General features: G+C 38.0%; 1 protein-coding gene across 2 annotated transcripts in view; it reads right to left on the bottom strand.

Annotated features, from left to right (window-relative positions):
• LOC129730884 (putative sodium-dependent multivitamin transporter) overlaps nucleotides 1–14,495 on the bottom strand; it is a 34,867-nt gene extending 20,372 nt beyond the window's left edge. The window contains exon 1 of one of the 2 annotated variants that reach the window (XM_055690481.1): nucleotides 13,821–14,495. The gene's annotated coding sequence lies outside the window, so the exon portion shown is untranslated. Of the gene's footprint in view, nucleotides 1–13,347; nucleotides 13,530–13,820 lie in introns of those variants that run through there. The other variant, XM_055690482.1, reaches the window with a different exon arrangement.
• Nucleotides 14,496–15,341: the final 846 nt, after the last annotated feature.

Here is a 15,341-nt window from a genome sequence, read left to right as displayed (position 1 = left end):
AAGGTTTCTTAAAAGTTTGAAACAATACCCATCCTTGAACAATTTCTAAACCTGCGTGTAAGGTTCTGAAGAACCTAATAAAAACTGATGTCTTGAAAGAAAACATGCCGGTAAAAGCAACAGTACCAGTGGAGTAAAGAACCGCAGGTCTCTCGTCGTCTACGATTGCAGTGGTACTCTTCTTTTCGTACATTTCAGCGGTACACTTCTATTCGTACTGCAGCGGTACTATTCGTATTACAGTGGTACACTTTTGTTCGTACATTTCTATTCGTATGCAATTGAGGAAAAACTGCAATGCTGCTGTTGATGGTGATTGAAAGTTTATCTCATAAATATGATTACCATAAATTACTCAACAAGAATTGTAAATTTTTGCAACGGACATTTATTTAATTTTATCTTCGATATTCACTAAATAATCGTGACCGGATAGTATCGAAAGAGTAAATTCCTAAATATATACATTTATAGAAGAGTAAGAGCCTGCGAATGCTTGTGATATTTTGTTTTTTTTTTAGTAAGATTCGTACATATTTTCTTTTACATTTCAAAGAAGTTAGATGATATATGATCATTCTAAGCTTTACCATAATAAACGTATATTTCCTGTCTTCGTAATACAGCGAATGTAGTTGTAGGAAAATGAAAAAAATTGTCAAGAAAAAAAAATGTATATGTGGATTGCTACGGTTTTTTGCTGGAACTTGTCAATAATTTTGTTTAAAATATTTTCTTCTGTTTGCCAATTGATGAACCTTTGCAAGGCTTCCATATTTTTTTGAAAGTAAGATCCATACTATAGATTTGATTTAATTAGAGTTAAATAAGACAAAACCATTAATTATGATAACGTAAGTATTATTGGATTTGGTTTTTGAGGATATAGAGTTTATTCTGACTTTGACGCATTACGAGAAATTCTTTGTGCTTTGTGCCTTGTCAAATACATATTTTTTGCACAAAAAATACTACAGGCATAATATGGCCAAATATAAATGATATTCTTTCGAGTGTTGTTGAAAATATTCCAAAAATTGATTTCCAGGGAGGCTGAAAATAAAAATACGTACAGTCGCCGAGCAAACACATTGATTCTGTTTGCAGACTCTGTATATTTTGTAACACAAAATCCCCTAATTACAGTGTTTAGTCCCACGTCACCATTTCATACAATCCTAGGGCTGTATACCTTGTAGTATTTTGTAAATATCATCGACTGTTAGTTCTTTTAGGCGACATCCATAAATTACGTAACGCAAAAAAAACCCAATTTTTGGACCCCCATATGTAACGAAACATAACGCCAACACCAACCCCCCAATAAAAATTACGTAACGCTGTAAAATAATTTTCCTAATAAAAATGCTCGTTTTCGGAGAGTCTCCAGAGATTTTTTGTTACGTAACGCTGATCTTACCTCCTCCTTCCCCTATGTAACAAATCGTAACATTCAAGGATACTCCCCCTCCCCCCTATGAGCATTACCGAATTTATGGATGCCGTCTTATGTGTTATTTCATTACAATATCGGCCGCAGAATTTCGTAACCCGTCGAATATTACTTAAGTGCCTGTAATCCAAAGTGATTTTTAGGCTTTATAATATTTTTTTCACATGTGTCCCAGTTTCGCATTTTTTCTTATCTTCATTCTTAAGAAAGTTGATTCTCAGAATAAGCATTTACTGATCGTTAGGCACAAATACACCAGTTATCAGGAGACTACTAGATCAATAAGTATACAAGTGATTTTACTAAAAAAGGCGAAGCCTTGGTACATTCCGGTTCGGAACTCAATCTCCTGTTTATTATACACAGACTTCGCAGTCGATTGCTTAGTGTACAGGACAATTGCGGGGCTAACGGCGTTACGATTCTTCTGATACTAACAGTCTTCCCGAACCGAGACTCGTACCTACAACGACTGGCTTGTTATACCGGCATCGTACCTCGAGACCAACTGAGAGAACTACTAATAATTATCTTACAATATTGATTACAGCGAAGCATCTTATCGATTCCGGAACCCAGCACTTCAGCTCCCCTTCCTGTGAAAATTTGTTGAAAATACGCGGAAGACTCCTAATGACGTTGGGTCAGGGTTTCGATTGAGTCGAATCGAAGCTTGTAATTTGAGCCGTTGAGAGCAAAAGTGGTACATGTGCCATTAAGTAAATTTTTCAGGAGACGCGATAAACAAAAACATTCAAATAGTAAATTATTTTCAACAGTTTTTTCCAACATAACTGCACTCAATCATTGCTGGAAAGGTTTCAAAAGACGGCACATAAAAGCATAACGAGTTCTCGTTGAGAAACTTACACAAACTTCAATGGAAAAACATGTATCACTTTTGTTCTATGGGAAAAATAATGACAACCAGAAACGTTGAGAGCCAAAGTGGTACATGTCCAGTCTGAGCATGAAGGATGCCTTATAGCTCGCTAATCTTAGGACATAGAACATTCATGTCTTCAGCAGTGTCCAAGTGATTGAGTACTATAGAATGATGATCTGTTTATTAAGGGATTCTGTCACTTCGTGGCGCTAGTGTATATGCATTTGATAACAGAAGAAATTTTACATAACCTAGATCGACTGGGGCCAATTCAAAGGGAAACACCCTGGTATATTTAGGATTGTTGTTTGGCCGATAATAACTACACGATGGACCCAGGTTCAACTTTCGGTAGACTACCGGGTGCCCTCCGGATCCAGAAATACCTTAGAAGAGGAAAACTGGCTATTTTGGCTACAACTCTGGTATAAGTTATCAGATCTCGGTTTTCTTTGATATTATGGTATACTATTGTGCATGTGACAGTTTCGAAAAAAAAAACACGGAAAATACTAGGACCTGTTCATTAAAGCAAACAGTGTATGAAGTTAGAGAAGCGAAAAATGAGCGAATTAAAAATACCTGACGCAGCCTTGGAAAAACATACACCGTATCTAGACGGGACTAGTACCTGTTTTTTTTTTAATTTATCTTGTTGACGGTAACTCCGGATCTTTCGGAGGGCTATTCTGTCATGAGATCATTGATTTTCGCCTGGAAGTGGTTTAGAAAAAAAAGTGGGACTGTTCTTAAAAATTACCCTCTTTTATGGTAGTTCCGGTGGGTCACGTGGAGGCCATCTTGGACCATATTTCGTGGAAAGATCATTTTCCTTCTAGAAGTGGTTTCGAAAATTAAAACGGGAAGCTTTAGGAACACTTTTGAAAATTGACATTTTACGCTAGTTCCGGATCTTCCGGTGAACAATCTGGTGACCACCTTGAACCAACTTTCGATCAAAAGATCATTTCGTTTCTAGTCAATCCCGCAGAAGCAATTTTGAAAAAAACTAGGAAGCTCTAGGATCACTTTAGAAGATTGACCTTCTGGATCTTCCGGAAGACTATCGATGGTCTGCCCAAAGCCAAACCAGTGTGTAAATATATATCTATATCAAAGACATCAGAATGTTATTTTCTAAATTGGCCACATCATACGAGTTGATACTGAAATAGGTAAAATTCTTTCTAACACAAAATTTTCACGGGTACATTAGCGCCACGTAGCGAGAAAATTCCAAAGCAGACAGATCTTCATCTGAAAGTACTCAATCACTTGACCAACTTTGCTGAAGACATGATTGTTTAATATCCTAAGATCCTCGACTTACAATTCATCTAACATGCACAGACTGGACATGTACCACTTTTGCTCTCAACGAAATGGTGATTATGCTAATTACCAAAAATTGTTTCGGCTATAAATTTGGTTTAGGTTATCAGATCCTGGTTTTTCTTGGATATTCTAATACGTTATTGCGTTCTGCATCAATTTATGCAAAAAACCCAAAAAGTGTAAAAATGGCACATGTACCACTTTTGCTCTCAAAGGCTCATTTGGGTGCAGGAAATTGAGTGTCGTGATTTCCCGTGTACGATGCATGCCTTATTTCGAGGGTTAAAGTCTTCTGAAAAAAAAGCCCGCCCACATGATTCTTTGTCCAAAAATAACACGCCAGGTAAGTACCATGAGAATTACACTGATCGAAAGAAGAAAGAAATTGCGGTCCTAAAGCTCAAAATAGTTGCTGTTTCTGTGAATTTTGTAGCATCTAGTGTATGCAGAAGTGCGTCAGAGTGTCGTACAGTAATTGCTCGTCGGGCTCGTCGCTTCAACGTTATGTTTACGAGAAAACTCATTTAAGTCTCTGAAAAAAGTTATCTGTTCTAGGAGCATCATAATTTACAGGAATGGTTGAAGAGCTATAATCTTTCATTTTTCCCAGTTTGAGCTCTAGGGCCAAATCTGTGTTTACCAGTGTTATCAAGTAAGTGCTATCGAAACTGGTTTTGATGAGCTTCGAACCGGATTAGGGTATTGAGAAGTCAGAATGAGAATGGATGGATGACTGAAATTCCATAGCGTACATACATAACATTCTTCTCTGGTAAGTTAAAATGTGCCACTACTTGTGGTATACATGCTTGTCATTCTCCTCAGTATGTAAAAGGAGAGGAGAAAAAATTCACCGCGCACTTCCCTTCCAGTATGTGCCTGCGTGTAGTAAATGCTTTCACCACACTGCTTCTTTCTCCACTCCAAAGTGTCTCAACCAGCTTACAGAAAGACAAACACACTTTCAGCTCACCCCACATCTGATAGAAACAAGAGGGGTGAATCACTCTACAGAGAAAACTCAGAAGTACACAACAGTGTCCACTGGCGGGTAGATCGGAAGGTGAAAAAAAACCTACCGGGCGAAAATGTAGTCCTCGTGTAGCTACGAACGAATTCCACCAGAGTAAATTCGACCGGCACGAGCGGCACGAGCAAATTTTTTGTTCTCCCAATCTCTTTTCTTCTTCTGCCATGCTCAGGAAACCAACTGTGAAACGCACCGCAGATAGCTCTGCAGTGTAATTATTGTGCGTGATGTCCACACGTGTGAGGAAGTACACCAGATTTCACCGCAGTGCGTTCAGGTAGCTCAACAGATAAAAATCGTTTGTCGCTCTCTTCTAGCATGAGCGTATTGATTTGCTCTTTAGTGTGACGGCAGTTGTTTCCGCACTGCAAGATGTTCTCATGCACTCTAGAAGTTTTCTGAGGAGAAAAGACAAGCATGAGGTATATTAAGTGGATAGTCATACATCCCATCGATGCCATGTCATGATGCCGCAGAACTGTGTTACGAACTTGGCATAACCTTCGTTGGATTGCACCAGAATGCTATACACTTAATGCAGCCGGCAGATATTGCCATCTTCAAACCTTTGAAAAACAGCTGGGACAAATGCGTTAACGAGGAGAAAACGAAGAGGTGAAGTGTTTACAATACATCATTTTGGTAAGGTGCTAAAGGACGCTTTCGACCAGGGTGTGTCGAAAGATACCGTTCTGAGTGTGCCCCAAACACATACTAATTTGAGGAAACTGTGCCTGTCAAACTCTGCCACATTGAGGAATTTTTCAAGCTGGTCAACGCCACCATTGATCAAGACGGTTCAAATGAGTCGGAGAAGACTTTTTGTATATGTACCTACAAGACAATTCCTGATCAAGGGAGGGAAACGCTCGTTACAGTACAGGGGAAAATTGCTGCGGAAATTTCACTAATCATGTGTCCCACTCAAGTCCAAAACTTGTGCTTGAGCTTTGAGTTGCACAAAGAACTACATATAGATGACTTTTTGAGATCAATTTACTATCTTCAATAAATTCAGTAGCTTCCGCTTTTTGTAGAGATCGATAACGGTTCCGGTTACGTCCTTACAGTCGTTAGGGAAGAAAAGATGAAAGTGTTACAACCGTTGTTGCCAGAGACCAAGTTTACCTCTGCATCTCGAACGACTATGACGGGAAAAGAAAATACCGTTTCTCACCGTGGTCAGTGACGGATTTGTATACTTTCACCTTTCCCTCTACACGCCCATTTTTAGAATCTGCTGCTCTTCTTCACCGAGCCTCGCAAAGATCGGCAATTATAACTGCATGGAGAGGTATTCATTCAACTCTGATCGTGTTTTTTTCTGGAATTTAGCGTGAGAGAAGGGTCAGGTAGGAGGATGGGAGGAAGCTTGAAAACAACCCCATGCGTGGAAGTCCCTTTGACACCGAACGGTCTGATTCTACTAACATTCGAACTCATGACCATTCGCTTGTCAAAGCGGACTCTGTAACCTTGAGGCTATGAGCCCCCTTCATATGTCCCACTCAAGTCCACAACTTGCTGACAAAGACTAGTATGCTTTGGACCCTATTGATAAATCTTTCTGTGAGAACTTAGAAGTTACCGTTGCTCTGAACGGATTAACAATTGTTCAACGGTGAATTTAAACGACATAGAGATTGTGTGCAAAAATATAACGATTTGAACAATGGGAACGCAGCGTTAGCATTTCGATATTCTTTAATGTTCTGGCGTCAGCGGAGGGCCTTAGGGAGATTGAAGAAAATGAGAAATAAGAGCGCCAGGCAAAACGTAAATTAAACAGGCAATTGAAGGAGAAATCGAAAAAGGTGTCCATGAAGCAAGGCAGACCCAAACCAAGGCCAAAAAATCCATGGCGGATGAGCAGCGAGAGTGTCAGCTTACAAACGAAAAACAACTTTGAATGATCTTTGCGTTGGTTAAATAATGCTGCAATATGAATATCAATGTGTGAACTGGTGTTAACCCTGGGTGGTAAACTTGGCACATTGATAGTCCCCATTTTTCTACGGACTATTTTAATTTTTCAAATAAAATAAGTGTAAGCAATTTAACAACTAAAACAATGAGGAAAAGTCAATACAAAAAACTGTGTGACAATTGGACTCCAAGTGTGCAATAATAAGACTCGAAGCCTTGAAGGTTATTTTGCTGTGCAACAATTCGGTGTAGAGGTGCGTGTTGGGTGCGGGTTTTGTGAGGAATTTCATACAAATGGTGCTAAGAAATAATTTTGTATTAGTCTATGGGCTTAGTAAGTGCCAAATACTGCGTTCCCTTTCTTAAAATGAGCATAATTCTCTAAACGAGTGCTCAGCTGTGTAACAATTGGGAATTTATTCTAATTATCGTTTGAAATCTAATGCAATATGTAGCAGCTCCTTTTTTGTTTTCGTTGATGTACTTTTTTCTTAATTTTTTTTTCGATCGTGGCTATGCTTACCTCTATTTATTCCACAGGAATGTAGGAATGTCCATTAATTAGGGCTGGGTAATATTTTGATGAATTTACTATTTTGAATGTGATTACCGGTACTGTACAAGTATAAATGTGAAGAAATAACTTGTTAAAAATTTTCTCTGTATTTTTATACCACTTTTTATACGCGATGAATAGGAAATCTTATATTGTCGTTTCATGTTGTTATCGATATTTCAAAGTTTTGAACTCGAAAATTCTGTTTTAGAAAATACACCTTGAACATTTTTATAACATACAGGATGCAAAATATGTAAAACAAGAAGATCCAATATAGTAGTATATTGGAGAAACAACTCAACTCACAAGAGAAACAACCGAACGCTGACCGGATTTGAAAATAAGACATAGACTCATTAAATCCAAACGCTGTGCGATGAAACCATGTTTGGAGGAGAGTAGAAGTCCTTAGAGCACGCGTTGAGACACGAATATCAAGTAATGATAGCAGTCTAAGACAGTCTACTTCGTTGTTCAGAAGCTCAGCGACAAATGTTGCCTGCTGAATCTTCCGTCGTCGAGCTAGGGTGTCAAGATTGATCAGTTTGCACCGATCACCGTATGGAGGCAAATTCTGTGGGTCACGCCATGGTAAATTTCTTAAAGCAATTCGGACAAATCTCTTCTGAACTCCTTCAATTCGTAAACTCTAGGTCAGTTGATGTGGAATCCATTATCCAATGTCACACCCAAGTCGTTAACAGAACATTCAGGAATGCTGACAATCAGCTTATTACGATAGTACCATTCTACAAACATATCCAGTAACTACTGCAAACAGTGACAATCTTCTATGCTTTTTGCGGCGAAATATAGTTTTAGGTCATCCGCATATATGAGTTTACATCCATCACCAAGAAAAATACTAACATCATTAAACAATATTGTAAAAAGCAGCGGTCCCAAGTTACTTCCATGAGGTACACCACTCAAGTTTATATACGGAGTTGAGATGCACGCTCCCAATTTCACCCGAATTATGATAAAGCCTGTATCAGACTAACCGTTGTAGCGGTTGACCGCTACCGTTCCGTTCTTTTTCGACCAATCAGAGCACAGCGGTCGACCGTTGCTTGTTGTTGTTGCAAAAAATAGAATCTTTTCTATTTTTGCCGCCGACCGTTCCCAACGGTTGCCGGCTGCTGTCATTGACATGGCGAAGGCAAACGAATCTCTTCACACCTACACAAGATCACATACAGAGACTTGACAAATGAAAATGTGTGCTTCTCTTTTTGGCACACACGACAGCCAGTCAAAACATTGATAGCACCGGCAACGCTGGTTGGCGATGTCAATTTTCGACCAACGCACACTGGCAAAAATGAATTCAAATTTCCACTAATTAAAAGCCGCTGGGCTGTATACCTTCAATATAGCATTTCTTATGTAAAATTGGTCAACCAATTGATTGGCGATGGTTTCATTTTGGACAGAGCACGAGAAATGGTCTTTTTCGCCTCTTTTCACCCTATTTTTGCGTATTTTTGAAAATATAGACCCTTTCCCGTGCCCTGCACAGAATGAAAATATCATCTATCGATTTATTGGGCAATTTTACATAAGAAATGCTATATTTAAGGTATCCAGCCCAGCGGCTTTTAATTAGTGGAAATTTGGATTTATTTTTGCCAGTGTGCGTTGGTCGAAAATTGACATTGCGATTGAGTTCATTGATGGATTCATGATCTATTTACGTGAAAACAACCAAGTCCAGGAGCAAAAACCAACAAGCATCCAGCAACTGTGGCAGGTAATCTCAACTGAATGGGACAAAATCAACCCGAAAACAACTGGTAAGCTTGAGTCGATGTCACGACGATGCCAAGTAGTTATAGCAGCCAAATGTGGTTACAGGAAGTACTGAAACTACATAAGCCAGAAGGGTGGATATTAGGGTGTTCCAAAATTGCACAAGTCTGGGGCCCACCCTCCAGATGATAGAAAATGGTGTTACGAACAAACTTTTGTTCGACGGCAGCTCTAGAAAATGATTTTTTCAACTGGCCCCGATGACTTTTTTGAAAAAATCGGGTTTTGTTATGTTAAATCCAAAAAAACATGTCCAGTTATTCAATTTTCCATGGAACCTAATCCTTTTATATTTTCTACAGGTTCCTTGAGGGCCAAACTGTAAGGAAAAAATTTGTTTCGGATTGATTATCGTCAATTTATTTTCCTAAAAAAATTCTATTGTTCAGAAAAGAGATTTTTCAAGAATATTTTGACATTCAATCAATGAAAGTGGGTATTAAACCCAATGCCCAAACCCAAACCAACTGAATGCCATTAATAGTTGGGAAATTTTATGGGTAAGAACATTGCCAAAGACTACATGGCTCTGAAATAACTTGATTTTGAGTTATTCGTGATTCACTGTGGAATAAAAAGTTACATTTTGATGTTTTCCAAAACTGAAATATTCATTTGCCGTATCATATAGTATTAAAATTTCAACTAAATCTCCTGCTACTCAAAAGGCCCGTTCTGCAGGGTCATTGATAACTATTAAGCTTCAACATTTCGATTTGGCGTCAAGATAATAATTTCTTCCTATCCAGGCCTTGGGATCTTCCTGAATAAAAAAACTTGATATCAAGCCGCAGTCTATCGAAAAAACTTTAGTGACTTCTTTGTGAGTCCACTAAGTTTTTTACAGACGAAAATTTTTTCACTTTTGAATTGTCGTTTTCACTGCTCACCTTTTTCAAATTTTGTACCACCTTCTTCTTCGAGTCATCATTAACATTTCTATCGAAAAATACCAGGTTAACATTGACTTCCGGAAGATACCACAAGTGTAGTCTGTAGACCCGGCACCGTACCGAAGTCACCGGAGATTGCGGGTTCGAGTCCCATTTGAATAAGTGTTTTTTTTTCTAATTTTAGGTTGCACTTTCTGTCCTTGTTCATTTTTCGCATCCTCGTTAAATTACATACATTTCCTCCCCTTTAGTAAACTTGATAATATTTATTCAATTTTTTCACTCGACCTTGATTATTGTAGGAAAACATTAAAATTCAACTTTTTATTTCACAGTAAATCACGAATAACTCAAAATCAAGTTATTTCAGAGCCATGTAGTCTTTGGCAATGCTGTTCCCCATAAAATTTCCCAACTTTTAATGGCATTCAGTTGGCGAGAGCATTAGGTTTAATACCCACTTTTATTGATTGAATGTCAAAGTATACTTGAAAAATCTCTTTTCCAAACGATGTAAATTTTTTTGGGAAAATAAATTGACGATAAACAATCCGAAACGAATTTTTGCCTTACAGTTTGGACCCTGAGGAACCTGTAGAAAAGACGAAAGGATTAGGTTTCATTTTTCAAAAAAGTCATCGGGGCTAGTTGAAAACATCATTTTTTAGAGCTGCCGCCGAACAAAAGTTTGTTCGTAACACCATTTTCTATCATCTGGAGGGTGAGCCCCAGACTTGTGCAATTTTGGGACACCCTAGTGATTATACTTTTCTGCGTCATTTTTCAACTTTTTTTGACAGGTATTAATTTCAAAAGTTTCTTTTATTTCGAACTCGCTTGAATCGGCTTCATTTTTACTTAAGTAATGATAAACTGAACAACAATTAACCGTGTTCCAATGTATTGGTGTTTTTTTTTGGACATCTATTTTTTCACTGGGGGTGGGTAAACTTGTTTTGCATAGTGTATCAAGAATCTGAAAAACTAAATGGCTTATAACTTCATCAAATATGGTCCGTTTCACAAACCGCACATAAAAACGCACAAAAACTATCATATAAAAGATAACACGAATTTGAAACACGGTTTAATTTTTTTAGTTTGGATCGTTTTAATGTTTTTTTTGTTGGATTTGGACAAAATTTAACTGTAAAGTAGAAATTACTTCACTTACCACGATTTTTTAATAAGTGATAAAATAAACTACTATTGCTCAGTAACGAAACCCTATGCTCTACACTGGTCAAGCATTTCAAGTCAAAAGACACAAAACAAACGCCGTCATGCCGGTTTTTTTGCAGCTGATTATCGACGAATTTTGGCACCGTTTATCGATACTAGATTTATAAGTCCTTGTTTTGTTGGCAGCAGGGTGGCCACTTTACCAGGAAAAACGGGAAAGGCGGGAAAAAGCCGGGAATTCCAAAAAAGACGGGATAACCGGGAAATTAGGCTTTTCGCCGGGAAAATCGAGATCCTGCATGTCTGCCGTTTCATTTGTTCAACAATTTCTGACGAAATGTCAACGTCAAAATCTGTAATTTTCTTTGCATAATGATCTCATTGCCATGATTCTGTCAGTTATGGAAAAGCTGTTTGTTGGGTTCAGCCAAAGTCAGCAGCCGCTTCGTAGCAAGATCTGCGTTGAATAAAACCAACCTTGATCAGGGAAATAAAAAAAAAACATTTAAAAACTTGTGGCCTCAAGCAAAAATTATTTTTCAAAAAAGGAGCTCATAGTTATCGAATTCATGAAAAACTGTCATTATTTTGTTCAAAAATACATCCAAATTGCTTTTTACACAGTTTTTGCTGTGATTTTTGACACGTTTTTTTTACGGCGGATTTCGGGATTACTGTGGTCTATCATTCGGATTTTATTCTTGTTTGTTTTAAATAATAATTTTTTCAAGTTGTTGATTCAGAGTGCCGGTCGAATTTATTCTACGGGTCTGAGAAAATCTCTCATACATGCCATTGGGTCCAGCTCGAAAACTTTGTAAGTCCCAGAATCGATGTTTCTCGAAAAAAAAAATTGGTTTGAGATGACAGACCTCGTGCATTTCTAAGACGTTTGTCATAAAAAAATAACAGTTGCATGTGCAATTTTTGATTGGTTATTCTAAGGCTCTTCTTCCCTAAGTCTGAGATTAAATTATGCATGAGGACTTTTTTGAGAAGACATAACTTTTAAGCCCTAACGCAAAACGAAGTTCGATGGTTAAATTCATTGACACTCTAAAACAGAAGCATTGCAAGCTCAAAACCAGGTTTACAAAGAGTAAAAGCTGGACTCAAGAAAGCACGAGAAGGCGAAGATTGTCAACGACTTGGAGATAAAAAGGGCGAAAATTGTGCAAGAGGTCTCTATGAAGGTACTTGTCAAAGTCGCAAACAGCTAAAAGCGAAGAAGAAGAAATATTTTTCATTGTTTCGTTTCATCGTTTCATTGTTTGTTTTGAAAATTGATGTTTTTCTCATATTTTAAAAAAATAAAACACCGGGAAATTTAAATAAATTTCATCGGGAAAACCGGGAAATCGAAAATCGATTTTGAGTGGCCACCCTGTGGCAGTACTTTTTACGTCAAACCTTTCGAATTTCAACTTGGATGCGGCGACGCCAAGCGGCGAGTAGAACATAATTTGCAGACCGTTATGGTGGAACTATTGGTACACTAATTTATGTGAAGCCAGAAGCTCTCCTCTCTGGAGTTGTTTGTTATTCAATTTATTCCTGCAAACTTCCGAAAAGCTGATCGAACTCGGCGATTTTGTTTTGCGCATGTCAACAATCAACCCCAAACCAGCAAGTATTGAAATTTCGTTTGCCGAAGTTCGTGAAAATTTTGCCAAAAATTCACTGAATTTATCAGAAGTTGAGTTCTCGGTGATAAAATTTAAATGTGTGGGATGAATTTTTATCTGCCGACAATTGTCATTTTTGCTCCTGAGTGGTGTCCGATAAACTAAAAACCAGTGTTGTACTATCGTAGAAGATTTTTTTGCTGTTGCATCTTCGCAAAAAAGTTGGTTGATTGAGGGTTTGGGGGTTCTTGTTTTGAAACGTGCAACGGGTTAAAAAAAATTTGTTCATCTTTGACTCTTTGCTTATTTGTTTACACTTGAAGGAGGTGCTTCATTCTTTGTGATAGCTCACAAAATAGTTTGAACATGTATCAGAATTTGATTATTTTGCGTAAATTTGATTTGTTTGAATAGTCATATTCACACATACACATTGATTGTCATAAAATTTCACCATCACTCGTATCATTTCATTTGCATCTTATCGCATTCTTCGACGAAAGTTCTGTAATTATTCTCAATAACAGTTCATTGAAGATGATTCTTTTTATAAACGTTCTTGATTAAGACCAATTAAAACGGATGGTTTCTACCGGCGAATATTAACCTACGAACGGCTATTTTACGTCATATTCTTATACACCACCTGTTCTACTCCACGTGTTACTGTGTGATAATCCCTACATTAGAGATCGAAATACTTTGGTTATCAGTTGTCAATGAAAACTAAAATCATCCATGTAAAACATAGCACTTTTTTCACCCAAAACAACTGTTATCAGCTGATCGTAACTTGTAACCAGTAAACATGAAGATATCTGAATGACCTTGCAAACACGTTTCAACAGCCATGCGCTCTCAGAGGTTTTAGGTTTAGATTCATGTGTAAGCATCGCCTCTCTTAGCGTATTTTTTACCCGGAGCGTAAAACAAGCGGGTCAATTGGCATCGGAACACGCGACCGACTCGACACTCACTCACTTCCCTCTCGCGCTTTCTCTCCTCGGTTTGCAGCAAACTGTCAAACTGCACACGTTTCGAGCATGGAAAATCGATTTTCATTTTCTACTATTGATAATATTGATTTTTGTTTGACCTGCGCATTTCAGCTTGACTTACCGCTCAATCAGAGAAATTCTAACGCCAGCTTACGCAAGCGGTTTTCACTGCCAAGCCCGTGTGCAATTAAGGGTCTCGACTGCGAATGACGAAGCTATATAGGCGTCGCGACGTAAGTAATCCAGCGATTGACGGAATGTCTGAGAGTGAAAAAAGGAGGTAGACACCTCGAAATCAACACACACTGAACCACTATCAGATAACCACGGGCTTGGAAGTTGCGGCTTTCATGGTGTTCGATGTGAGCTTTGAGGTTAGAGTCACTGGATTGATTTCTATTTTCTTTTCACCTCTTCACTGCATAATTTCGGCTTTTTAACGTTGTTGATTCGAGTTTAAGTCATCCTTAGCACGGATAGTTGAGTTTTTTTTCTGCTGTCCGTCACTTGCACAACACCACTTGTTCGTTTCTTGTTAGAGAACACGGCGAATGCGATGACTTGGTACTACAATGTTTGCAGTCGAAATTACTTACAGGCCAATTAAAATTCATTTAATATTTGGGACGAATACTTGTGCGAGGTCACCAGGAATGACGGTACAAAGGGGAAAATATTGAAATTAAAAATAAACCCGTCCTACAGTCGGCAAACACAATTCACATCGCGTACCGTGTGAACTCCCTGATGCTTCCTCGCGTATGACTGTTATGTGAGCGCGCGTGCGACTGATATATAACTCGCGATTTCGTATACTGCTTAGAGCTGAGCTGCCAGTTTTGTTTCGAGAGAAAGGCTGTGTTTTCTCAAAAGCGACGTTACGCTCGAAAGTTTCTTGAGAAACTTTCGATACTATTTGAAGCTATCCACGAATCGGGCAACTCTGGTCTGGTTGTTTGCAATCTGTTTCTCTTTTCGCATCTGTCTCTCGTGAGCGCTAAGGGTCGCGTGTTTAGTTTGCTCACTAGGCAAGCAATTCCGAATGGGAATGAATATCAAAATTCAGAAAGTTTCTGCTGAGCTAGAATTGAATCGCACTAATGAATCCAAAAGTTATATCACAAAACCGGCATGTTAAATTGATACTGAATCTTAAATGTTTTTGATGAAATACTAGAAAATATTTTTTGATAGAATGTGAAAATCGAGTCATTAAGTTTGAGTTTCGCTATTATCAAATTGCAAGAAATGTTATCACAAGTTGGTTGATTTTTTAATGTCAAGTAGTGAAAAAAAACTGGGAGGTTCAAAAGAAATCGGAAATGATGAACTGAGGATATCGGTATTGAGGCCGTCCACATTCCACGTGGACAACCTATAGGGGGTAGAGGATACGCAAATGTCCACGCTTGTCCACGGAAGGAAACAGGTGGTAATTAAAGTGTCAATAAAATCTATAAAAAATGCATTGGCTTGTAACAAAAATTCTACAGATATTCTTTTTTTTTGCCTTTTTCTCTCGTTAGAGTATCTTTTTTATTTAAACCAAATTTCATTTTCGTTTTTGGTTTTAACTTCTTTTAAAAGCAATTATCATTTATTTTGGACTAAATTTAGAACTATTTTCGGTAAGAAAAAAGGT

The sequence above is a fragment of the Wyeomyia smithii genome, chromosome 3 (genome assembly GCF_029784165.1).
Source record: "Wyeomyia smithii strain HCP4-BCI-WySm-NY-G18 chromosome 3, ASM2978416v1, whole genome shotgun sequence".
In the NCBI taxonomy this organism is placed as follows: domain Eukaryota; kingdom Metazoa; phylum Arthropoda; class Insecta; order Diptera; family Culicidae; genus Wyeomyia; species Wyeomyia smithii.
The sequence above is the reverse complement of the archived record's forward strand: the minus strand, read 5'-3'. Positions and strand labels throughout refer to the sequence as shown.